The 26095-nt window shown below is 42.2% G+C and overlaps 1 protein-coding gene across 3 annotated transcripts in view; it reads left to right on the top strand.

Moving 5' to 3' along the window:
• Window positions 1–26095, top strand: part of RCAN2 (regulator of calcineurin 2) — a 271728-nt gene that overhangs the window by 16078 nt on the left and 229555 nt on the right. The gene's annotated exons all lie outside the window — the stretch shown is intronic.

Genomic DNA, 26095 nt, shown 5'->3' with positions numbered 1-26095 from the left:
GTGGCCATTGAGGCCCTGCTAAGCACCAGGCTTTGGGCTAAGCACTTTCCATATGTTACCACACAGAGTCTCTTAACGACCCTGTGAGATAGATTCTATTTTTATCCCTATTTCATCTAGCTGAGAGGACTGAGGCTCAGGGAAGTTGAGGACTTTGCGTAAGGACTTACAGGTAACAAGCGGTAGAGCCAGGAGTCACCAGTGGCCTTTCTACCCCTGCAGCCCTCTGTCCTTGTCCAAGTAGGATTTGTGGAGGCGGTCATGGGGGAGGGGCATAGGACTTCTACACGGTAATGTTTTTCAATTTTGTGGGTTTTTGTTTTTGTTTTTAATCCAGTGATAATCTAAAATAATATTATCCTATTCTGGATCATCCACATGACCATCTAATAGTGAATGGGACTGCCAGTCACCAGAATGTGATTTTGGTGCCTGAGTTTGTGTTTTTACGTACAGTGAAGTTGGTGGCAATACTACTTTAGTTGCTGTGGGCTGATGGGAATGAGCTGATGGACTTATGTCATTTGCTTTCTGTGACGCCACGTGATGGTGTGGAACACTGGCCCGGTGAGGTTTAGTTTTGTGGAGAATGAAGGAATGTGGGAGGAGAGTCCTACTGCAAGGTGGGTGCTGGAAGCATTTGGAACTCCCAGAACATCCATGTTGCAGTTTTCGGTGTGAGTTGCCGTGAAAATGGAAGATTTCTTTTAGCAAAGCATCGTCGTCTGAATATCGCATCCATGTTGTTAGTTCGAATTTTTTTAAAAACTTCGTTTGTATTTGGTTAGAACATTTAGTTGGAGTTTGGTGGTTTTAGAGGAGTGGGAACTATTAAGAACTTAGTTTTATGTTTGTACATATTTAAGTATCATTACAGTAAGAACCACTGAAGTCAAAATTGGGGGGGAGGCAGTATAGATATTTTTTTCCCGAAAAAAAAAAATGGTCTGTACATTTTTCAAATCTGAGCAAACTGAATTCCTCTGCACCACGTAATGAAAACTTTCTAAACAATGCTTCTCCACCCGCCAGGGGTCTGGCCTGCCTAAGTCTTTAGGGATGAGGCATTGACATTTCCTTTCAACCTGGAAATAGTATCTGGGAAGGTTAAGGTCTGACTTCAGAAGAAATTCTCCCTTGCTGTGGTTCTCCACTGACTGCCCCTGTCAATCAAAGTGCCTTTATACGCTTCGCCACTCTTTGCCCTGACTCTGAAAGCTGACAGTATGCACATCACCTGTAGTTTATAATTATTTTCTCAGAACCACCAGGAAGATTTGCAACTGTAAGCTAAGACTTGGTACCACTCGCACCTAAACAGAGAAGATAATGACAGCGTATTGAGATTTAAAAGGCTTCTGGTTTGAAAGGCCTTTCATTCTGTCCAAAATTACTACATTCGTTACTTTTTTGGATAAAGAAAAGGAAAGCCCCGTTACATGCAGACACTCAGAGAGGTGGTAACATGTAGTTAGCTCTTTAGTATTGCTTCTGATGAATCCGTGGTAAGATTTTGGAGCAGTGCAACAGAGGCCAGTGAGTTCTGATGCAAAGAGAGGAGGGATTAATTTCATAGCACGTGGGCATGCAGTCTAGCTTTATGGGCTGAGTGAGGTCTAGGAAGCTGGGAAGTAAAGGCTGGCATCAGAACAATGCCAACCTTGGGGGAACTTTGAGGAGCCTTTAGAAGTGAGGGCATGTTTGTGTTCAGTTTACTGTCCTTTTCTTATTTGAAACTTCAATAAAGTTTCCCTATGTTTTTTTTTTTTTTAATTTTTAAAAAATGTTTATTTATTTTTGAGACCGAGACAGAGCATGAGCTGGGGAGGGGCAGAGAGAGAGGGAGACACAGAATCTGAAGCAGGCTCCAGGCTCTGAGCTGTCAGCACAGAGCCCGACATGGGGCTCAAACTCACAGACCATGAGATCATGACCTGAGCCAAAGTTGGAGGCTCAACCGACTGAGCCACCCAGGCGCCCCAGAGTTTCCCTATGTTAATAAAATGTATGGAAAAGTGTCGAACACACTGAAGTGCCCAATCAGTGTTTCTGATCACTGTTCTCACCATCCGTTATCACTCCCTGATATGGCCCAGAGAGAAAGTTCAAAGGTGCAGAGTTGGGAAATCAGAGCAGCTGGGCTTTTGTCCTGGGTTGGCTGTGTTTTCCTCTTGAGAAATGGGGCCTTACCTTAGCCACTTTGGCCTCAGTTTTCTAGGTTATACTAGGAGTGGGATGGGCAAAATTATCAAAGTTTCTTCCAGTTCTTTCATCCTTTGTATATTCTCATCTTTGCAACAGATTATTATAGCATCCTTCGAACTTGCATTTCACTAATGAGAATGACCATTTGTAATTATTTTTTTAAATACTCATCTTTAACTGCAGGGCTGTTCTTAGGCAGGTGCTATGAAAATTCTTACTTTGGTCATCTCTAATGATAAAGGTATTCAGCAGCTTTCCAGGATATCATTAGGAAGAGCTTGAACGAAAAGTTCACGAAACATTTCCGTATGTTTAGCGCTAGCCATTAAATGGTAGGAGCCGTGGCCATTCCTTTCTCCAGTGTTATTTTTAACTGTACTGCCTTCTGCAAGGGTACTTTCATTGTAAGGATGGCAAGATGGATGGATACTAAATCCCGGCCAAGTCTTCAACTGACCGTGGGGAGAAAAGAATAGCCCTCGTTTTGTAGGAATCATTAACTTTACCTTATTTTTATACCTTATTTTATACCTTATTTTTATGTTGGCAAATCTCTTTTCAGTAGATAATACTTCCATTACTAGGTGACACTTAATCTAGCCTTTATTATGTGCAAGGTGTTAAGACTTTTACCTATAACACGACATTTGATCATTACTGTATCTCTATCCAAATGAAGAGAGTGGGGGCACAAGGAATTTAAATAACTTCCCAAAAGTCACACCGCTGATAAATGGCTCAGTTGGGACTCAAAGCCAAGCAATAAGTGCTCCAACATCTGTGGTTTTAACACCATTTGATGCTATCTTTAACATGTGTTACATAAAAATTTTATGGGCTCAATTTTATGATTTTTATGAATTTAGCTTTAAAGAGCTCACCAATAATTTTACCCTAAAAAGGACTGCTGCTCGGACTTTTTTGCCCCTGCTTTCCCATTTTTGACTTTTTACGCTAGTAAATAAGCTGCTGGGACCCCGTAGAGTACTTGCAACATTAAGTTCTAGAGTTGGGGAGGGGAGGAGGGAGGATTCTACAGAAGTAGAGATACTGCTGAGCGCTTACAAGTAGCCAAGGCCTTCTTTGGCTTTCTTCCTGTTTAGGACCTTCATGGCTTCAGTGGCACAGAGGCCTGCACTGATCGCTCAGTCAATACATACATATTGACTGCATAACCAGGGTAAAGCAAGGAGCTGAAACCAAAGGACCTTCCCCCTCTAGGAGCCTTACAACCTGAGTCCTGCCGCCATGTTTTGTGCTTCACCGTTGTGTCTACCGTGCCTGAGCGCCTTGTGTTACAAGAAGCTCTCGTGAAATATTATTGAAATTTGGGGATTGATTAGATGACTGTGGATAGCATTATAATCATGTTATCACTAATATTCACTGGATTGTTTTCTACCTAATCCCCAAAATAATCTTTCATACGCTTTATGGATCATGTATTTTACTTGCATGCCACGTATGTGCCAAAGCACAAAATATGTGTACATTTTTCTCATTATTTTGGCCTGGTGAGATAGAAAGAATGGTAGACCTCCATTCTAGTCCTGACTCTGCTCTTCCAGCTGTGAGACATTGGGCAAGTCATCTCACCGCTCTGAGCCTGAGTTTTCTACTCTGTAAAATGGGAATTGTGATAACTGCCGTGTGACCGCATAAGGTTGCGTTGGAGGGTCGGATGGGTTCGGTGATGGCAGATGAAAAGCATTAGTATTTTCAGCCTCACCCACTAGTGCTCGCTATCCAGTCCTCACTCCTTAATGGTGTCCCTTCGTCCATCTGCATATTTTTTCTCTGGTTTCAAATTTTAAGAAGAAGTTCATGAGAATACCTGTTAGATTAACACTGAAAAGATAAGAGAGAGAGAAGACCCTTTCTGGTGACTCGTGACATCCCCATTTGACTCTGAAAGCTAGGACACCACAGATCTCGGTTGTTCACTTCGCTTTGTTTTGTTCATCGGGAGCCTGGTGGACCCTCAATGTTTGTCTGTTGAATGAATCAGCATAACTCTTGAGCCCCGGTGTTAGCTCACAAAATCAAACAGCCATCCTGCTCTGCACGAGAGCAAATGTAGCAGTCATCATGAGACGCTGGAGAGTACGGCATTTCAACAACTTTGTGTTCCTGTAATTCAGAAACTAACCAGAGTGGAGGGAGAGAAGTGATTATAGCAAAATAAATATCAAGTTGAAATAAGTAAAGACTGGCTTAATTCTACTTGTTTTGCCTGTTTGAAGACAAGCGTAGCCTTGAAAATCATCCTTAACTTCCCTTCTGGTAGATTGACCCTGGAGAAGTAACGTGGGAATAGCCAGTTTCCCAGAGATGTGCTCTCATCTCCTTTAAAAAAAAAGACACCGCTACCCAACCTCAATGGACTTAACAATACACTGCCTGCCTGAAGTTAAAAATAGGCCACTAATCTTTACTGTCAAGAAATTAGCCGGGGGGGAACATGACTTTTAAGTTACCAGAAGCGTGCTCAAATGAGTACTTTTTTGAAGAATGGCCAAGGGATGCTTCTATGACATCCTGTCCATGCTGGCTCTTGACTTCTGTAGAAATAGTAGAAGGTAACATGTGGCTGTTACAGGGTTTCTCTTTAACTAATAGTCAAGAGTCCTTAAAAAGGGTCCTCAGTCATGTGCAGAATGACCTCACCTCCAGCCTGATTTCTAGGTGACCGGTTACTAACAAGTGGTTATGGACCTCCCTCTAAGACTTGTGCTAGCTGCTGGGGGTGAAATGTGGGCCCGGAACTCTTTGTTCCGTGGTCAGATGGGGTTGAAATGTGGGCCCAAACTCTTTGTTCCGTGGTCAGATGGGGTGTCTCCCAGTGGGAATGTGGAGTGAAGGAGAGGTAAAACAGCTGTCAGATCTAAACTGGTTGGGGATTAACGATGCCAGGCCAAAGGGGATATGCTAAAGTCAAGAGGAGCACTGTATTCTTAGGCAGGTTTTGATGTTACTTAACCCTGAACAACAAAGATGCTTATAGGGTTTTCTGGGGATTTTTTTAAAAAATTGCTTTAACATCAACTTCAATGAAATAAAGGATTTTCAGATATTTACCTGGACCAAGAAGAAACATTTCCAGAGCTTCTGGGCGATTCGTACGCAGAGAAATAGGACAGTCATTTTAATCTGGTATTTGTCAGCAGTTGAACAACACACCTAAATAAATCCTTGGAAATCCCCAACAGGGCCTAAAAGAACGCCCTGCTTTACAAAACAAAACAAAACAAAACAAAACAAAACAAAACAAAACACACACAGTATAGTATTCAAAGAGTAAGACTTGCACCTGGGTGGCTCAGGAGGTTAAACGTCTGACTCTTGATTTTGGCTCAGGTCATGATCTCATGGTTAGTGGATTTGAGTCCAGTGTCGGGCTCCGTGCTGATGGCTCAGAGCCAGTTGGGATTGTCTCTCGCCCTCTCTCTCTGCTCCTCCCCTGCTCATGCTGTTTCTCTCTCTCTCTCTCTCTCTCTCTCTTGCTCTCTCTCTCTCTCTCTCTCAAATATATAAATAAATAAAAGGAAAACAGTAAGACAGATCTGCTCACCTAGAGAAAAATAAGGCTTGACTTTGTCCTAAGGATACAGTGGGGCTTCGGCATATTTGCCATATCATTTCTTGAAAGAAAATTCTATACCTTCTACTGCTTGTTTTTCTTTCCCAGCTACTCCTTTATTTATCTTTTGTTCTTCTTTTTTGTAGCTTTCCTTTTATAAAAAAAAATTTTTTTTTAACGTTTATTTATTTTTGAGACAGAGAGAGACAGAGCATGAATGGGGGAGGGTCAGTGAGAGGGAGACACAGAGTCTGAAACAGGCTCCAGGCTCTGAGCTGTCAGCACAGAGCCCGACGTGGGGCTCGAACTCACGGACCGTGAGATCATGACCGGAGCTGAAGACGGACGCTCAACCGACTGAGCCACCCAGGCACCCCTGTAGCTTTCCTTTTAAAGGTCATGGTGCCCTTAATCTGGAAATCAAGGTTGTATCTTAGTCTTTAACTTCCCCAGTTTGTATGTAGCATGAATGCCATTGACCATTCTTCCTTTCCTGAAACCCATTCCCTTTGCCTCTGTGAGGTTTCTTTCTTTCTTTTTTTTTTTTTTTTTAATTGTCCTGATTCCCCACCTTTTCAATCTCCACCCATTTCTTGCTTTTCAAATCTACCATCACTTACTTTATTAGTCAGCTCAGGCTGCCAAAACAAAATACCGTAGACTGAGTGGCTCAAACAATAGAAGTTTATTTCTCACAGTTTGGAAGGCTGAGAAGTCCAAGATTAAGGTGATGCCTTGTTCTGTTCTTGGTGAGAGCTCTCTTCCTGGCTTGCAGACAGCTGCCTTCTCGCTGTGTCCTTCCATGACCTCTTCTTTGTGCTGTGTGGAGAGCAAGAGAGAGCAAAAGAGAGAAAAATCTTTCTCTTCCTGTTCTTAAAAGATCACCAGTCCTATCAGATTAGGGGCTCATCCTTATGACCTCACTTACCTTTAATTTTCTTCTAGAGGGCCCTTCTATCAATATGGTCCCATATTGGGGACCAGGCATCAATATATGAATGGGGGGCATGATTCAGTCCATAGCATTCCATCCCTTGCCCCAATATTGATATTCTTCTCACATGCAAAGCACACTCACTCCACCTCCATAACCCCAAAGCCTTAACTTGTTGCAGCATCAACTCTAAAGTCTAAAATGCAAACTCACGTCTGGATCAGATCTGGGTGAACCTGGAAGTCAGATCATCCTGAGGCAGAATTCCTCCCCAGCTGTGAACCTGTGAAGGCGGACAAGTTCTGTGTTTCTAAAATACAATGGTAGGACAGGGGTAGGTTAAACATTCCCATTGCAAAAGGGAGAAATCAGAAGAAAAAAAGAGATGATGGGTCCCAAACAAGTCTAAAACCTAGCAAGGCAATGATCTTCTTCAGTCTGATGTTCTGCCCTGCAGGTCCATTGGGGTGGTAAAGCCACCCCCATGGCTCTGTGGAGTGGCCCTGTCCCTTTGGCTCCATGGAGTGCCACCCCAAAGCTCTCTAGGAGGGCTGCCCCCAGCTGGCTCTGTGCAGGGGCCCAGCCCTCTGAAGCCAAGGAGGAAGCAGCCTTGCCCTTGGGCCAAAGGTGGGAGTGGCAACCCTGTGATTTCTGAATCATCTTTGGGGTCTGTCTTCCCTTTTCTAGAAGGATAAAGCCTGTTCATTCCATTCATGATTATTTATATATTCTCTGTAAAGATGGAAGCTTTCTTTCTAGCTCCCTTCTTTTCTTTCTAGCTGTCACCAGAATTACCTTCAACACCCATATTTCCACCAAGAGGCCATTCATGGCAGTCACACTTTTTCTAGCACGCACCTTGAAACTCTTCCAGCCTTTACCATCACCCGGTTCCACAGCCACTGTCATATTTTTATGTGTTCGTTATAGCAGCACCCCATTCTCAGTACCAAATTTTATATTAGCCTACTTGGACTGCCATAACAAAATACCATGGTCTGAGTAGCTTAAACAAAAGGAATTTATTTCTGAGCATCTTGGAAGCTGAGAAGTCCAAGACCAAGGTGTCGGCCCATTGGTGCCTGGTGAGGATTCTCTTCCTGACTTGCAGACAGCTGCCTTCTTGTTGTGTTCTTGCATAATCTCTTCTTTGTGTGTGCACTGTGTGGGGGCAGGGGTGTGTGTGAGTGTGTGTGTGTGTGTGTGTGCGCACGCGCACGTTCTTCTTCTTACAAAACCAGGAATCCTGTCAGGTTAGGGCCCCGCCTTTATGACTTCATTTAAGCTGTATCTCCTAAAGGTCCCATCTCCTGGGGTTTAGGGCTTACTGTATGAATTGGAGAGGAGGGAGCACAATTTAGTCCCTAGCACTGCTTGCACAACCCTACTGATAGCTTCTTAGGAGGACTTCCAACCATATAACCCTCTCACCCTTAGCTGAGTTGCTTGGGAATTTTGTTAAAATGAATTTCTGATGATAACACTCTGCTGCTTCAACAACACTTCCTACCACTGGCTTTTACCAATCAGCTAGAAGCACATTTCATGTCTGAAATGTACATGACAAGATGGCCTCACCCCTTCTCTCTTCAGTCTAGACTCCTATAGTTTTCTGAATATTCCCAGAGCTCTCCCTCTTCCATCAATTTGCTCAGGATTTTCCCTCAGCCTGGAGTGTTCTCCATCTCTTCCCACTCTCCTTCCCCTGCCTTTTCTCTAAATGTCTGCTGCCTCCTCACCATCTATTCCCCAATATGCCTGCTTCTATAGGATTTTCTGATTCCCTGACTCCAGTTGGGTCCCTTCCTCCTTGGGATCCCCGGGGCACTGCCTATTTCTCTCTTCTTATACTCACCTCATCCTCATCACTCCCTCCATCCTAGGTCTGGGTGTCCCTGTGGAATCACGGTGCCTCTCCTTTACCACCTGCTCGGGAGTGGAACAGAGAGACCCACTCTGAATCATCTAAGAGGCATCATGGTAGTTTGGACACAACAGAGTCTCAATACATAATCCTAAAGGAAGCATGTGCAAGGTCGTATGTAATAGTCAAATGTTGAAATTGTATATCTGTTTTATAAATTCCTTCTCATTCTTTTCATGAGGAGGTATGGAAAGAGTGCCTGTAAAGATGGAATTACAAAAGAAAATGGTTTCCTCCCTATGGATATCTTAAATAAAATTTTCAGACCTGAATGGTTGAACTGGCAGTCTTTCATTATCTCCTATAAAAGTATTTCAGTGATTGATCTGACAATTATTAGGTTAAAAAATATTCCAAGTTAGTTTTAGATAGCAACTACTGAGGCCATACGCTGGCTGAGCCTCCGTTTTACTAGCCCTGCTATTGATGTGCAGTGTATTCTCTTGTGATTAATACTCATTGTCTGGTGGTGGTGTGGACGAGTCCAGACCATTAGCATTCTGAGATTTTATTGGTGACTTATAAATGATGGTTTATTGTTAAAAAAATAAAGAGAAGAAAAAAATAGCCCAGGCAGCCAATTAATTCAGTTCACTAGACATTGATTGAGTGCCTGTTGTATGCTGGCTATTGAGATATAAGGCTGTGTGTGTGTGTGTGTGTGTGTGTGTGTGTGTAATATAAGCCTTGCTATTGAGAAGTTTTAGAGTCGGGTCATAATTCATCATCATGGAGAATCAAACTGTACCATAACACATTGCATATAGCAGAAGAAAGCATGGATAATGCTCTAGGAGTTTCCAAATTAGTGAGAGAACCCATAAATGTATATATACATTGAAATATGGTTTATAGCAACGGAAAAGCATGAATACATATAACAAATCAAATTGTCCTCAAACATGACTCCTAATTGTTCAGAGCTGTGGAGCCTAGGGGAAGTCACATTGTCATTTAAGCAAAGAAACATGATCATCTGAAAACTACAGATTTGAAGTTGAAGCTTACACTCTTAGGTGGCGTGACCCTGATGCCAGTCCTGTGAAAACTTTCCTTCTCTCTGGGCTCTCAAAAGCCACCTGAAGTCGTTCTACTCTGGGTGTAAATCCTCATATCTTACTACTTTAGAGGAGTCTTGATGTTCCTGTACCTTTCTTCTCAGATTGATTGGCTTAACTCATTTGGAAGAATCCTCTGGATCCCTCCTTTCAAGGAGACTAATGTGCCTTGGACTGGGCACCAAGGTTAAGTTTTGATTTCCCCATTCATTTGAGAAATTCTAGGGTTTCCCAACTAAGTATTAGACCCTATGCTAAACTCAAAGGGATGCTGTGAGATATAGCCCAGCATTTTCAGACTTCATTGGAAAGAAGGCAATGAAACAGTTACAGAGCAGCAAGATAATGGCTATTATGGAAAAATACAACATGCTGGGGAATTTATCTTGGAGTTAAAAATTTTCAGTGGCCTATTTGTTGCCTGGCTGAGTACTAGGGAGGGAGAGGATGGGTCATAGAGAGATATGACAAGGATTAAAATAAAACAAGAGCTACAAAAGGACTATCCCTGTACTTAGTTGTGGTTGGGTATCTAAAATATAGCTGCATGTTACAGAATGTTGCTGTTAAAAGGAAGTCCCCATATAGCCACCTTTAGAATTTATTTGTGTGCTTTTGTGTTAGGAGACATCTGCCACCTTTTAAATGTAGGTTTCTGTTGGGTTGTTTGGAATTTGAAATGTGTTTTCTCAGAGAAACATCAGAAATTATGACAAGATCCCCCAGGCTGGCAAAAGGCTGTTATATGCCTGATGTACTTGATATAAAATACCAGCTTTTTGGTTTGAGGGATCTTAGAAACTGTTTATGTCGCTGCAGGAAAATGTTCAGAACTCCATGTTGAAATACAAGCAAGAGAGCTTTTTCCTCTGTAGCTTTCATGGGGACAGCAAGATTTCCTTTCTCCTGCCCCCTCTCCTTACTATGCAATGTGAGAGGGATTCTACTAGTCCGGGGCCATGGGATTTGGGATTGGTACTCTAGCAGAGGCAGGGACTGGTATGTGATGAGAAGTGTGTATGCATGTTGTTGATTGTTGAAGAAGGTTCTCAGCACTATTTTAAGCGCTTTACCTGTGTCGTCTCATCAGATCCTTACAACACGCCCAGGAGATGCTACCATTGTTATTCCCGTAAGATGCTGGTATATTCCATCCTTGCTTTCTTGGTCTGTTCTCCAAAGAGCAGCCAGATAGATTCTTTTTAAATGTAAGTCAATTCACGAACTCCTTTATTCAAAATCGTGCCGTGGCTTCCCATCTCAGAGTAGAAAGCCAAGTCCTCTCCAAGGGCTGAGGGGTCCTGTTACATATCTTGGCCTCCTTCTTTCCCTCTGGACTCATTTCCTACCATCCTCCCTTCCGCACCATACTGCAGCCACAGAAGCCCGCCAGCTGTTCCCCAGACACACCAAGATCCTCCCGCTATGGGCCTTTGCCGGACGGGTCCTTCTTCCAGATATCAACACGGCTCACCCACTTCCTTCTTTCTCAGAGACATATTCCAGATATCACTATAGAAAATATATGAGGGGGAACCTGGGTGGCTCAGTCAGTTAAGCGTCCGACTCTTGATTTTAGTTCAGGTCATGATCTTACGGTTCGTGAGATTGAGCCCCGGGTGGGGCTCAATGCTGACAGCAGGGAGCCTGCTTGGGATTCTGTCTCACCCTCTCTCTCTGCCCCTCCCCTGCTCACGTGTGAGCTCTCTCTCTCTCTCTCTCTCTGTCTCTCTAAAATAAAAATAAATCAACATCTTAAAATAATAATAAAATATATGAAATAACAAGCGACCTCTATTAATCACACTACACAGATTTTAATAGACTGGCAGAATGCTCTGAAGGTTTTTCCGAGCCTGATGGTATGGAGGGCGACAACACCCGGGAGGGCAGGGAACAAAGACTGAGCTGTGCATGTTGCAGACGGACTTCCCTCTCCTGCGTCTATGCCAAGGGCAAACCATGTTCATGTTGTCAGTACCCTTCCCACCCCACCCCGCATATTATGAACCTTCCATGTCCTTTTCAAATACCCATATACTGAGTAGATTTTTAGAGTTTTGTGTTTAGTATTTGAGGTAATTGTACATTAACAGTGAAATGACTCTCCAAGTTCTGTTGGGAAGAAGGGCAGAACCGGTTTTTTTTTTTTTTTTTTTTCCAACGTTTATTTATTTTTGGGACAGAGAGAGACAGAGCATGAACGGGGGAGGGGCAGAGAGAGAGGGAGACACAGAATCGGAAACAGGCTCCAGGCTCTGAGCCATCAGCCCAGAGCCTGACGCGGGGCTCGAACTCCCGGACCGCGAGATCGTGACCTGGCTGAAGTCGGACGCTTAACTGACTACGCCACCCAGGCGCCCCAGAACCGGTTTTAAGAAATGTAAAAAATGGAGGAGTTGAGAAAGTAAGGGAACTGTGGAGAGAAGGAAAATGGAGTATTGTCTGGGTTGGCGGAACCAATGGTTTTGAGCATCTGCCCTGTGACAAACGCTATCACCCAAAAGCCAGAACTGTCAGGTAACGATAAAAAGAAACAAACAGCAACGGTTTCTCACAAAGCCATGCAGGCCTAAAATAATGTCTCTCATCTTTCCTACTCCCCCTGTGCTGAGTTCGGCTTCAGGAATCCAGTGGTGAACATTGCTCTTTGGCATCTGAATACAAAGCTTCAGTTTTGTTGACTTCTCTCCAGTTGGATGTGTGGGATGATGCTGGGATTGGCTAGGAGAGCAGGAAGTTGAAGGGGCCCTAGTGTTCTCCCTTGATGTAAAGAGGTTCCAGCGCCCTGTTGGAACATTCGGTGGGCTCCTCGGGCTGTTCTGTGTGTACTTGTCAGGAGTCCTCAGGTACAGTGGTGAAGCTGCCTTTTGATCATCATGGCGTCTGCCATGATGATTTCTGCTCGTTAAAGGTACAAGTGTTTCCATCTGCTCTTTTGGACAGTAGAGGGATGGCTTACATCCTCCTCCCACTTCATTTCTTTTTCGTGCTTTCAAGCTTTATTTAAATTGCAGTTAGCTGCAGGTTCATTTCAAGCATGGCCTTTGGCCTAAGGCCGTGTAGAGGCCTGGTAATGTAGAGCGAAGGTGGCCACCAGCTCTTAAAAGGTATGTAAGTGATTAAATCCTCTTGGCCGCTCCTACTCGTGTCTTCCACGGACTCAGTCTGTCTCCCTAAACCTTCTGCAGGTCTTCCCTGGAAACCTTACTGCCAACACAGGTTCTGTCCTCTATCCTCCATGGGCCTGGCCCCTGATCAGTTGCTGGCAGAGTGAGAGATGAGGCAGACTGGCCCCTGAGAATAACTGGTCCCAACTGCAGCAGGCCAGAAGGGACTTTAATAAAGGTTTGGTTTGTTTGGTTTTTTTTCTAAGTTAGAATCTGGGTCAGCTCTGTCTTATTAAACAACACATGGCACCAGAAGTGGGGGACTAATTTGGGATCACCCTGGATTTGACTATCTGACGATGTGGAGGACCCTGCCCAGCCTGTGTTGGCTTCTTAGTTGAAGCCCTTGGTTGAACAGGCTGAGGGCAAGCAGCTCAGTCTAGAAAAGAGAAGATACGCTCTTAGTGTGCAATGCAGAAGTCCAATCAGCCTTTGCTCCTTGTAGGAACCTACTAGATACTGCACTTGTAAGCTTGAAAGAGGGAGATGGAGAAAGAACAAACATCTTCAACCAGAAGAAATATAAAAAAGGGAAGGATTCTACATGTGACCTGAAGCTGTCAGGGCTGTGATTTACCTTCAGATCAAGAGTGATTTGGTGAATGTGCCAGCAATGAATGATATGGACGAGAGGGTGGGAACACACAACCTGGATTTAACACAGCAGGAGACTGAAAATCTGAGACTCAGGAAGTCACTCCGTTGAGAAAGTGGTAATCAAAGGGGAACAAAGCTCTGGGACATCCATTAGGAGAGAGAGAGAGAGAGAGGGAGAGAGAGAGAGAGACGGCATGAACAAGACAGAATATCAAGAGCTCTGGGTGGAGGCTGGGGTGTTATATTCCATTTGTCTTGCCAGCACGGCGGGTCAGGAGCCATGCTGAGTGCCAGCCATTACAGGAAGAGCAAGAATGCTCAACATATGGGAGGAGATGTAGAAACATCAATAAATGGGTTCCCTTTGCCAAATGTTGTAAATAACAACGCATGTGCAGACAGGCAAGCTGAAAGGAGGCGCTGGACAGGCCTCCCGGGGTGGAGGATGCTTGGCTATTGCTAGGGGGCCTGTCGTGGGGTGAGAACTTCCCTGTGAAGTACCCTGGAGCCTGGTTGAGCATGGAGGGCATTTTTATCTAAGTTGGAGAATGGTGTTGAAAAGGGAAAAGAATGGCAAGTTAACACTGTTAAGTCTGAAGCAGGGAACATGTATTAGCAAGCTACATACATAGGCTGAGAGCCTCCAGGAAAATCCTTATCCTTGCTCTTCAAGTTATCTCAAACCCTGGGCCTAACCCTAAATATGCCTTTCTTGGAAAGTAAGCAGTCATCTGAGAGGAGGTAAGTAGTTAAAAGTGCAGCCAACCATACGATTAACAAGTGCAGGGCCCCCCCAGGTTGCTCAGTCGTGTTTAGCGTCTGACTCCTGATTTCTGCTCAGGTCATGATGTCGTGATTTGTGAAATTGAGCCCCAAATCGGGTTCTGTGCTGACAGCATGGAGCCTGCTTGAGATTCTCTCTTTCCCCCTCTCTCTCTATGCCCCTCCCCCACTTGCTCTTTCTCTAAAAGAGGAAGAAGAAGAAGAAGAAGAAGAAGAAGAAGAAGAAGAAGAAGAAGAAGAGGAAAACACAAGTGCAAACCAGTGGTCGTAGCAAATGCTAGCATTTCCTGAGGGCTTATAGGTGCTGCCTTTGGCCTAAATTCTAAACCAGGATGATCTCACTTGAACATCTCAATAGTCCTCCCCCATACCCCACAAAAGAGAGACAAACCAAGAAACAGATTCTTGACTCTAGCACACAAACTGATGATTACCGAGGAGGAGGTGAGTGGGAGGATGAGGGAAATAGGGGATGGAGATTATAGAGTACACTTTTCATAATGAAAAAAAAAAAAAAGAAAAGAAAAGAAAATGACAAAAAAAAAAAAAAAAACTCTCAATAGTCCTGATTTATAGCTCTGGAAACTGAGGCTTAGTGAAGGAAACTAATTCATCTAAAATCACCAAGTCAAATGGCTGTGGAAGGAGGATTCAGACCAAGACCCCAGGGCCCAGCTACCACCTCCAGTCTGTCTTCTCTCCATGGACAGTCAGCAGTGGGTAGAGGGCCGGGATTTGAATCTGGGTCTGACTTCTGAGTTCTTACATTTCTCAGCATAGAAGCCCAACTCCTCTTAAAGACCTGAAAAATAGAATACCCACCAAAGATGTGGGTATTTTGTGTGGGGGAAGGTTGAATTTAATCCATACAATATTCCTATGAGGTTGGTACCCATGGTCCCCGTACTGCATACGTTGCTCAGAGATGTTCAGTAACATGCCCTAAGTCACACAGTTAGAAAGTAGCAGACCAACCCCAAAGGCCACACTTTGCTTTCCTCTACAACCTGTGCTTTTCTGCATAAAAAGACTGATGACTCCAGGGGCGCCTGGGTGGCTCAGTGGGCTAAGCGGCTGACTTGGGCTCAGGTCATGATCTCACAGTTTGTGAGTTCGAGCCCCGCATCAGGCTCTGTGCTGTCAGTTCAGAGCCTGCAGCTTGCTTTGGATTCTGTGTCTCCCTCTCTCCCTGCCCCTCCCTCACTCTCCTCTGTCTCTCTCTGTGTCTCTCAAAAAATGAATAAACGTTAAAAAAATAAAATATATAAAAACAAAAAGACTGATGACTCCAGGAAAGAGAAGATGTGTCATGTGAAAGATAGTTCCGGAATTGCTCTGTTGAGGACTAAGATGGCCAGTACTAAAAATTGTGTAATCGTGAACACACACAATGTGTCCTAGTCATTGGTCGAAATGCGTTATTTGTGTTTGCTATTAAATCTCCCAAACAGCATTCTAACATATACCCTCCTGTTCCCTACTGTTAAAGAAGAAAAATTCAACTAAGTAAACTTGAAGATCTCATGGGCTTTATTAAGCGATCCGTGAATTGAGCAGCACCCCATCTAGCTAGTAGAGGGGAGCTCCAAAGAGTTGCACAAAATGGAAGGTTTTTATGGGAAGGAGGGTGGGACAAGAAAGTTATTAGCAACAGAAAAGCTCCCTACCCTCTCCCACCTTCCCCCCCACCCCCACCCCCAGCAGCCTTCCTGTCTGGCTTTTCTTTCTACTAGAAGGTCTGAATAACTCCAACCCTTCTTGGCTGGATTTTCTCAGAGGGGAGGTGCCCCATCTCTCACTCTCTGCTCTAGATCCTTTTCACTCTGCTTCTCCTCCGTGCTCAGAAAGCAGAAGGTGAAAGATGACAGGATAAATCTGACTTTAGCTACCATAGCAACCTTCACCTGCTTTGCTGCTCACTTTTGAAGTGTTATCCTCCTGTGAAAAGTTCTTTTGCATATAATTGCTAGGCTCATCCAGAGGCTTGGGGCTTTCTTTGAGTTTCCTCTGACAGCAAAATGAAAAGAAGGGCTTCTGCCTCCACACCAGGCTCCAAAATACATAGTCCACAGTGGTGCAGACATTGCCTTCTGCCATTCTCGGGGGCTTCTTTGTGATTGCCCCTTCCTTTTGTATCCAGTTTAAGACTTTCCAGATCAGGGGCATCTGGGTGGCTCAGTCAGTTAAACATCCGACTTGGGCTCAGGTCATGATCTCATGGTTTGTGAGTTCGAGCCCTACATTGGGCTCCATGTTGGCAGTGCAGAGCCTGCTTAGGATTCTCTCTCTCTCCTGTTCTCTCTCTGTCTTTCTCTCTCTCCTTCTCTAATAAATAAATAAACGTAAAAACTTTTCAAAATTAAAACAAAATTCTTAAACCAAGTTCTTTTGAAGTTAACCTATGAAACATTTAGACTACCACCGAATTATAAAGACTATATTTGATTTCTTCACTTGATCCCACAAACCTCTCTCCCCACCCTTTTCCACTGTGTGCTGTGCCCCCAGTGGCTGAGCCGTATACTCAGTATCACAGCTCCCTTACCCTCTGGTCTGCACCTAGGTTTGGCCAATGGAAGGTGCCAGTGGCTCACAGGCAGAGAGCAAGATGGAGACATTTATCCCTCTGGTTCACTCTTTGTGGTGCCACTGTGGATTGGCTCTACCTCTCAACCAAAGGTCTACTCTTTGAATTCCTTGGGTGTCCCCATTCTGAAAACCCCTCCCCTCTTCTTACCACTTCAGGTCTAGGGATAGTGTGAGCCCAGATTTTGTACTGTGTGTTGTGGTTTCCATATACCCTGCCCACACATCTGTAAACAGCTGCTTTATTAAACTCTTTTCAAATTATCCAATTTGAGCATGCCATCTGTTTCCTACTGGGACCTTGACTAATACAATGACCAAAGCTCTTGTCTTTTGAGTGATGTGTTCTAATATTGCTTGTTTTGTTTAATAAATGTATGGTTTATTGTAGGTCATTCTTTATAGAAATAGATTTTCCTGTCTTTTTAAAAAATGTTTACATATTTTGAGAGAGAGAGCACGAGCAGAAGTGGGGGAGGGGCTGAGAGAGAGGGAGACAAACCATCCCAAGCAAGCTCTGCATTGTCAGCACAGAGCCCGACACAGGGCTCAATCTCATAATTCTGTGAGATCATGACCTGAGCCGAAACCAAGAGTTGGCTGCTTAACCGACGGAGCCACCTAGGTGCCCCAATTTTCCTGTCTTTAAGAACAACCTCCTCAACCCTCTAACCTTTTATAAAAGATGGTGTTTTCTCTACTTGACTCTTCTCTTGCAAACAAGACATTTGAAACGCATTTTCTTGATGATGTCAGTTAGGGTTGTGGGAGTGGAATACAAATGCCCTATCTGACCCTGAGCAAATTTGAGGTTCTTCTTTCCCCCTTTATTTTCTCCACTGGAAGAATATTCAGGATTCACAAATCTTCCTGGGAGATCATGGGTGTTAAAAGCCTGCAGAAGCACGCACATTATTCTGGTCAAGTTAGTTAGTCCCATCACTCCTATGGAATCCAGTACAAAAGGAGATGATGGAAACAACTCCACCGCCACCCCCTGCCCCCCGCCAGTTCATCAAAATTCATAAGAAGGTGCTTCCATAGGGAACCGAATTAATTGAATTACGTTCTTGTGGGAGCTTCAGGTAGAACAGTGGCTCCAGAAGGAATCCTGAAGGGAGCCATGACCAAGGAATGTGGCTAACTTCCTTTGAAAACCATGAGTGGAAAAACTGCATGTTCCTGATTCTTTCAAGACTGACCCCAATTGGTGTCAAGAATAGCATGAGGTTCACACAACTCAGCAGGTGTGAAAATTCTGCAGCTGAATTAAATAGGTTCCATTATATTTCAGAAAGAGCTCTAATGGGTTTCAGTGGAGCACAGCCTAAGAATATCATGTTTCTCCTTTGTATGTCAGGATGGCTGAAATGGTTTGTTGTTACTAATATACTTCAATCTCTCTTTAAGATGGACAAAAATGAGCAAAAGGCCTGGTTTATCCCTAAGAGGATCTAGATATTAAAATACCAAAAGGACATCAAAAAGACCTTATCCCTTAGGCCAGACCAAAAGTGATAGCTGAGGGCATTATTTAATTTAAAATAATTCTTGTTATTCACATAAAAGTTTTCTTCTAATAAGCTTATTTTGTCTCAGCTATCATTAAAGAATCAATTGTAGAGCCAAAGGGATTTTAAATGCTGTAAAAATTAAAGTTTTCTAGTCTTTAAAAATTTGAACTGGATTCATTTAACCTTATGTTTAGGGGCGCCTGGGTGGCTCAGTCGGTTGAGTGTCCAACTTCGGCTCAGGTCATGATCTCACGGCTCGTGAGTTTGAGCCCCGCGTCGGGCTCTGTGCTGACAGCTCGGAGCCTGGAGCCTGCTTCGGATTCTGTGTCTCCCTCTCTCTCTGCCCCTGACCCACTTGCATTCTGTCTCTGTCTCTCTCAAAAATAAATAAACATTAAAAAAAAAAAATTTAAAAAAAATAAAAAAAAACCTTATGTTTAACTTAAAATAATAACTATAGACATTTCTTCTGTATTACTTATTAATTCAACATTGCATTCTTAGTTATTCTCATTAGCAGTCAAGTTGGCATTGTCATTTTTAAGTTCCTCCAAACTAACAAACCTCCCATAATCCATTTGATTGTTTATCAATCAAAATTGAACTTTAAGTCAAAGTGAATTATTCCTTAATCATTTCCATTTATCCTGTTTACTTATTTATCCTCCTCAGCTGGCCATAAGATGGGATCAGGCTTTTTTTTTTTTCCTGTTTATTGCTCTTATTGCAAAAAGTTTTAGATTCCTGTTCTTCATTTAAAAAGCAGACAAGTTAAATCTTTAACATTCTTTTGTCTAAGGAGAAATAAACCCAAACTTAAGTTGCTTTATTTAAGTGTTGGTTTATTTTTCTTCCTTAATGAATCATTATTTACTATTTTAAAAAATATCACTTTCTAGTTTGAGTAACCTGGAAAATGAAAATTTTAGGTGGATATGAGTATCACATTAAAGGTTTCAACACTGGAGAAAGCTTTTGGGAAAGGTTATAAATTTCCCTTTCTTGAGTATCTTTAAACCCAAAGATAAACAGTTACCTCTTTTGCAGATTTTCTTTTTCTTTTTCTTTTTATAAAGTTTTATAAAGTTTATTAATTAATTTTGAGAGAGAAAGAGTGAGTGAGAAAGAGAGTGCATGCGTAGGGAGAGACGGAGAGAGAGGGAGAGAGAATCCCAAGTAGCATATGGAGCTCGATCCCATGAACCATGAAATGGTTCCCAAGTAGCATATGGAGGCTCAATCCCATGAACCATGAAATCATCATGACCTGAGCTGAAGTCAAGAGTTGGGTACTTAACCAACCGAGTCACCCAGGCTCCCCTCTTCTTTTTTAAAGTTTACTTATTTATTTTGAGAGAGAAAGAGAGAGAGAGAGAAGGAGGAAGGGCAGAGAGAAAGGGGCAGAGAGAATCCCAAGCATGCTCCTCCCTGTCAATGCAGACCCCAACACAGGGCTTGATCCCACGAACAATGAGATCATGACCTGAGCTGAAATCAAGAGTTGGATGCTCAACCAACTGAGCCACATTGGCACCCCTCAGATTTTCTGCTAATCATGGAAAGATAAAAATCTCAAGGTAAGAAGAGACCTTAATGGAAATGCCAGCCAGCCAGTCCACTGGTCCTTGGATTCCCTCTGTGACATCCTGCCTGGTATTTGTCACCTGCTCTATGGAGCTTACTCACTGGCTGTCACCGATTCAAGTTTCCTACTAAGACATGAGGCAGGACATTTCTGTTTTAATGTGAATTGTTGACAGATCCATGGTACCTTTTATTAAATTGAATTCTTTTTCCCTGGTTTGACTTCTTAGTATCACACACAAAAATTCTATTTCCTCTTTTGAAAGTTGAAGGCAACTATGATTCCACTCAAGACTCCTTTCCTGTGCTTTCGTAGGCTATGTTTTCCCATGCCCCTGTTTTTTAGATGACGTGATTTTTGGCCCCTTGATGAGACTGAATCATCTCCTTAGAAAGACGTCTAGTTTTTCTGTAGTGAGTGGTACTCAGAATTGGCCGTGATGTTCTCTCCATGTTGAGGGGACTCAAGATGAGAATATCACCACCCTAACCCTTCCAAAGTGCTATTAGCCTTTCTTATAGGACATACCTCAAACTATTGATGGGATGAATTTACTTGATAGTGAAGCTAGTATGAAAATGAGCGTTTCCATGGTGGTTTACAATCTTTTTTTTTTTTTTTTACCTCTCTGCTGTTCTCATGGATTATTTAGAATTATCCCCTCCTTCTATATCCAGACTTATATAAGACTTTCTAGACCAGAAATCCTATGAACAAATGCATGGCTCCCCATTTACATGAGATATATCCCATTCCCAGAAAGGTAGATTTTTTTTTTTTTTAGAATTCTGAATTTAGGGATCTGAATCTCCTGCGTATTGATAACACTGTGACAATAATGATATCCAACAGAATCAGATGACTCCTTGAGGTCCCTTCTCCTGAGTTTAATTGTGCCCAATACATGTTTGCTAGGAATGAAAAGTAGGGAGTTTGGGAAAGATTAATTCCTTGTACAGAAGCCTAGCAATGTGTACATTATTCTTGTTTATTGGGGGAGAGAGAATTTGTTCACTTATTTGTGCAACAAACATTTATTCAGTTGCTAATTCTTTGATACTGAAAGGGCATCTTTAAGTTTCAGTGTTCATAGGAGGAACTATACCCTCTTTATTTCAGGTCTTTTAATGTTTAATTAATAAGTGCTGTAGGGTTTTCGGAGGATCTTGGATGAAATCATTTCCGCGTTATAGCAAAGTAATGAAAGAGTTGAAAATCGTCCTGTCTTTGGGCTTCCTCCTTCATTAAAACGAGTCAAATTCAAGCATTTATGTTCTCATTGCTACCAACTTGGTAAGACTATATATAACTATTAGTGCATTGTTAGTGGTGTTTGGGAGGGACAGGATTTTTTGGGTTTTTATTTTGTTTTGTTTTTATCTTAACTGGTCTCTTTTGCTTTACAATCCTCTTTCCCTCCTCCTGGAGTCTCCAACCACACTTGTAGCAAATAATGGAGCACCACCTCTCTTCATCTCTCAGTTTAATACTATGGACTTAACAGACATGTGAAAACATGCTCAATGTCACTCCTCATCAGGGAAATACACATCAAAGCCACACTGAGATACCACCTCACACCGGTCAGAGTGGCTAAAATGAACAACTCAGGAAACTACAGATGCTGGCGAGGATGTGGAGAAATGGGAACCCTCTTGCACTGTTGGTGGAATGCAAACTGGTGCAGCCGCTCTGGAAAACGGTGTGGAGGTTCCTCAAAAAATTAAAATAGAGCTACCTTATGACCCAGCAATAGCACTGCTAGGAATATATCCAGTGCATACAGGAGTGCTGATGCATAGGGGCACTTGTACCCCAATGTTTAGAGCAGCACTTTCCACAATAGCCAAATTATGGAAAGAGCCTAAATGTCCATCAACTGATGAATGGATAAAGAAATTGTGGTTTATATATGCAATGGAATACTACTTGGCAATGAGAAAGAATCAAATCCTGCCGTTTGCAGCAACATGGATGGAACTGGAAGGTGTTATGCTGAATGAAATAAGTCAGTCAGAGAAGGATAGATATCATACGTTTTCACTCATATGTGGATCTTGAGAAACTTGACAGAAGACCATGGGGGGAAGGGGAGGGGGAAATAAGTTACAAACAGAGAGGGAGGGAGGCAAACCATAAGAGACTCTTAAATACAGAGAAAAAACTGAGGGTGGATGGGTGGTGGGGGGGTGGAGGAGAAGGGAAAATGGATGATGGGCATTGAAGAGGAACTTGTGGGATGAGCACTGTGTGTTGTAGGTAAGCTAACTTGACAATATATTATATTCATAAAAAAATTTTTTTAAATACTATGGGCTTAACACTCCTGGACATTCATGTGTCCACATACTTAGCAGTAGTAGATGGCAACCGCCTCCTTAGTGCCAGATTCCTTTGCTATTGCCTTGCTCTCGATGAGCCTACAAGAGTAATGAATCGCTTTACTTCACATATTATTTTGGAAGCTTCAAAAGACATTCATATGCTTTATCTCATTTGATATTCATGGGAGACCACAGGGTAGACAAAGTCACGTTGTTTCTCCATTTTGCTGAGGTAAAAAACCACAGTCCAGAAGGGATGTGATGTACGGAAGGAATGGAACCCAAGTGTCCTCCTGGGGCCCCTCCTAGCGTTTCATAAAGATGTCCTTTCTCTGCATGTAAGGAAGTGTTGAGGTTCTTCCAGGGGACCCTTTATATTTTAATAGTGGATAGTGGTTTTCCTTTACCAGATGCACATGATGATGGAAATTTATGCTTCCTAAATGTCAAACAACAGAAGAATGGTTAAATAAATCATGACAGATCTGTACACTGGGATACTACGTGTCTATTAAAATTAGTGTTTTCAAAGAATATATAATGGTACAGGGAACTGCTCTTGATTATATCAATGTTTCAAGAAAGAAGCGGGATATGAAACAGCAGGATCCCAATTTTGTTTAGAAATTATACATGTGAAAAAAAAAAAAACACTGCAGCTAACTAGACCAAAATGTTAGTACAATTTTCTCTGGATAGTAGGATTATGGTTTGCTTTTATTTTCTTTTTAAAATACTTTCTGAATTTTTCAGTTTTTTCTTGAGTGAACTTGTGTAATTAAAAAAATGTAAGTGTGATTTTAATTAGACCCTGCAGAATTTCCATTTCGGCTAGAGGAATCATTTGAGTGGTTCTTGCCATCTCTCATTTATACAATTGCATTTTATAAGTCAAACCTTAACACTGGAGTGAGCAGGTTGTCCTCCTTATTAGTGGATGGATTTGAAGCAAATGCTATATTATTAGTGTATGTATTTTAAGTTGGCCACTTTAACTCATTGCTTGTCTGTTATTTTTTGAACATGACTCCTCCTTACAGAATTCATTAATTCAGTCGAACATCATTTTGAGGGCTTTCTCTATGACCCAGTCTAAAGACTCACTGGTGAAGCCAGTCTCTCCTGTTAAAAACATCTGCTCTGGTTTGAGATACAGACTGGTAAAGCAGTAGGCATGTTGCACGATGATCGGGAGAGAAGGCTGTGTGCTGTGTGCTTAGGATGCGCAGAGGAAGGATGCCATATGCATGGGGCGTGGGGGGCGTGGGGGGCGTGGGGGGCGTGGGCGGGTGGTTGGCAAACCCTCGCAGAAGAGCTGCCTTCAGCTCAAGAGGCAGCTCATCATTTGGATGACCAACCACAGGTTTAGAAATAAGGATGACACATGTAAATCTTCTTATGCTGTGCAGGTAACTGTTGCCTCAAACTTGTTTTACAAGCAGTTCAGAGTCTTGAGATTAATTTAAAAAGAGAAAGGCTGTAGGGCCTTTACATTTCTGTATTGGGGAGTTCTTTGGGTCTTCAGAGCTTCCCTTTCTTCGTGTTTATTTGGGTTTACTAAAGGTTAGTGGTGATGCCGAATAGTCCTGCTCTGAGATTATCATAATGATGTGTTTCTAGAGTGTTTTATATTACTTATCCTTTTATGTAGTTGTTAGTACTGATTTTGAGCACTTCCTCCACTCCCCTTTCATTTCCTCCTCCCCTTCCTCCTCTTCAGAGGGAGGGAAACAGAGAGATGTGCTTGTTCTCATTTTATAAAGATAAACTGAGTCGTCGAATGATCGATTGACTTCTCCAAATTATGAGTTGAGTCAGTAATGGAACTGGCACGAGAAATCAGGGTGCCTTTGTTCAGAGCTCTGACTTCTAAAATATTTCTCCATATAAGTAGAATACGTTGTTTGCCAAAAATGCATTCACCTTTTAAATCTTTACTGAAAGTAATGAGCTTAAAATAAAGTCTCTTGAAGATAATCGTATTGTTACAGCTTAGAACAGAAGTTAAGGCTATTTGAGTAGATTAAAATGAGCCCTGAGTAAGGCTTAATATTTGGTCTATTTAATTAATTTGTTCAGCAATGGATTTTTATTTCTTTCGGAAAAAGAGTAATTGAAACATTCTCGGAAAATATTTAGGGACATTTGGGGATTAATTTTGATTAATTTAAAAATTTTAAATAAGAGGGACAGGATTAAAAATAAAATCAGTATTGGGGCGCCTGGGTGGCGCAGTCGGTTAAGCGTCCAGCTTCAGCCAGGTCACGATCTCGTGGTCCGTGAGTTTGAGCCCCGCATCGGGCTCTGGGCTGATGGCTCGGAGCCTGGAGCCTGTTTCCGATTCTGTGTCTCCCTCTCTCTCTTCCCCTCCCCCGTTCATGCTCTGTCTCTCTCTGTCCCAAAAATAAATAAAAAACGTTGAAAAAAAAATTTTTTTTTTTAAATAAAAAAAAATAATAAAATCAGTATTGACACATAATAGCTATACTTCATGCTACTGGATGACTATAACTTCATTATTAAAAGGTTTTCCTATAATCCATTGATGAAAATAATACTGTTTTAATGCTCTTACTAATTATTCTTACTATTAAAATAATTAGTACTCTAATAATAATAAATGATGGTTATTATGCATATTATAGTAACATTTGAAGCAATAGTATAAATGAATATGAAGGAAAAAATACATATAAGTATTTTGTTGAAATTTTTGTAATTACAAATATTCATATATTTTGGATTAATTATAGAATAAAACAAAGCATAAGAGATATACAACATTTTTATTTAAAACAAGTACTTTGTAGGGCACCTGGGTGGTTCAGTCGGTTGAGCACTGACTTTGGCTCATGTCATGATCTCATAGTCCGTGAGTTCGAGTCCCACATAAGGCTCTGTGTTGACAGCTCAGAGCCTGGAGCCTGCTTCGGATTCTGTGTCTCCTTCTTTCTCTGCCCCGCCCCTGCTTGAGTTATGTCTCTGTCTCTCAAAAGTAAATAAACATTAAAAAAATAAATAAAAATAAAAAATAAAATAAGTACTTTGTCAATTTAAATATAGAAAATGTATTCATTGGAGTTTTAACTTTAAAATACAGGAATTGTTCTATTTTATTTTATATAGACGAGGATTTTTACTTACCACAATTACAATGATCTGCTTTTAGAGTTACTAACTCACAATTTTAAAGTTTTGGCTCTTGTCCCAACCAGGCCCTAGGTTTTATATATAACGCATTATTTATATTACCATCGAATGATGCTTACCAGGATCCCACTTGGCCTTTGTTTCTAGGAAAAATAAAAACAGAAAAACGTAACCTCATCACCTGAGTGATCTAATCAGAGTTCAAGAGAGACATATGCAGAAACCCATCCGTACTTGTTTGGGGACCAGAATTTGTGTCTAACAAACCTCATGAGGGCAAAGTGATGTTCTGTGTTGCCCACCCATCTGTCCTGTACTCTGAGGCCCTTTAGTGATGGGACTGGGAAAATGGCACTTCCAGAAGATGGCCCAGCAGCCACACTGTAGGTGTCAGTCAGTCTTACATGCGTCCCCCGGACAAATTATTTCACCTTTTGGGCTTCTAATCATTGAGCATGATAGGCATGAAAATAGATACAAAAGAAAAATGTAGACACTACCTATCCTTGGGGCATATGGGGAGACGGACAAAATCTACTACAATGTGTCAGTATCAGAAAATGATAAAACTCTCCAACCATTTGCAATGGGATAAAAATCTGAACATTGGAGTGAGGAAGTAATAGAATGATTGAACACAGCTAGGTAAAATGAATACGAGAAAGCTTTGTGATGGGGACAATGA

The sequence above is a fragment of the Puma concolor genome, chromosome B2 (assembly GCF_028749965.1).
Source record: "Puma concolor isolate L17-30 chromosome B2, mPumCon1.1.hap2, whole genome shotgun sequence".
Lineage (NCBI taxonomy): Eukaryota > Metazoa > Chordata > Mammalia > Carnivora > Felidae > Puma > Puma concolor.
This window is presented reverse-complemented; position numbering and strand designations above follow the sequence as displayed.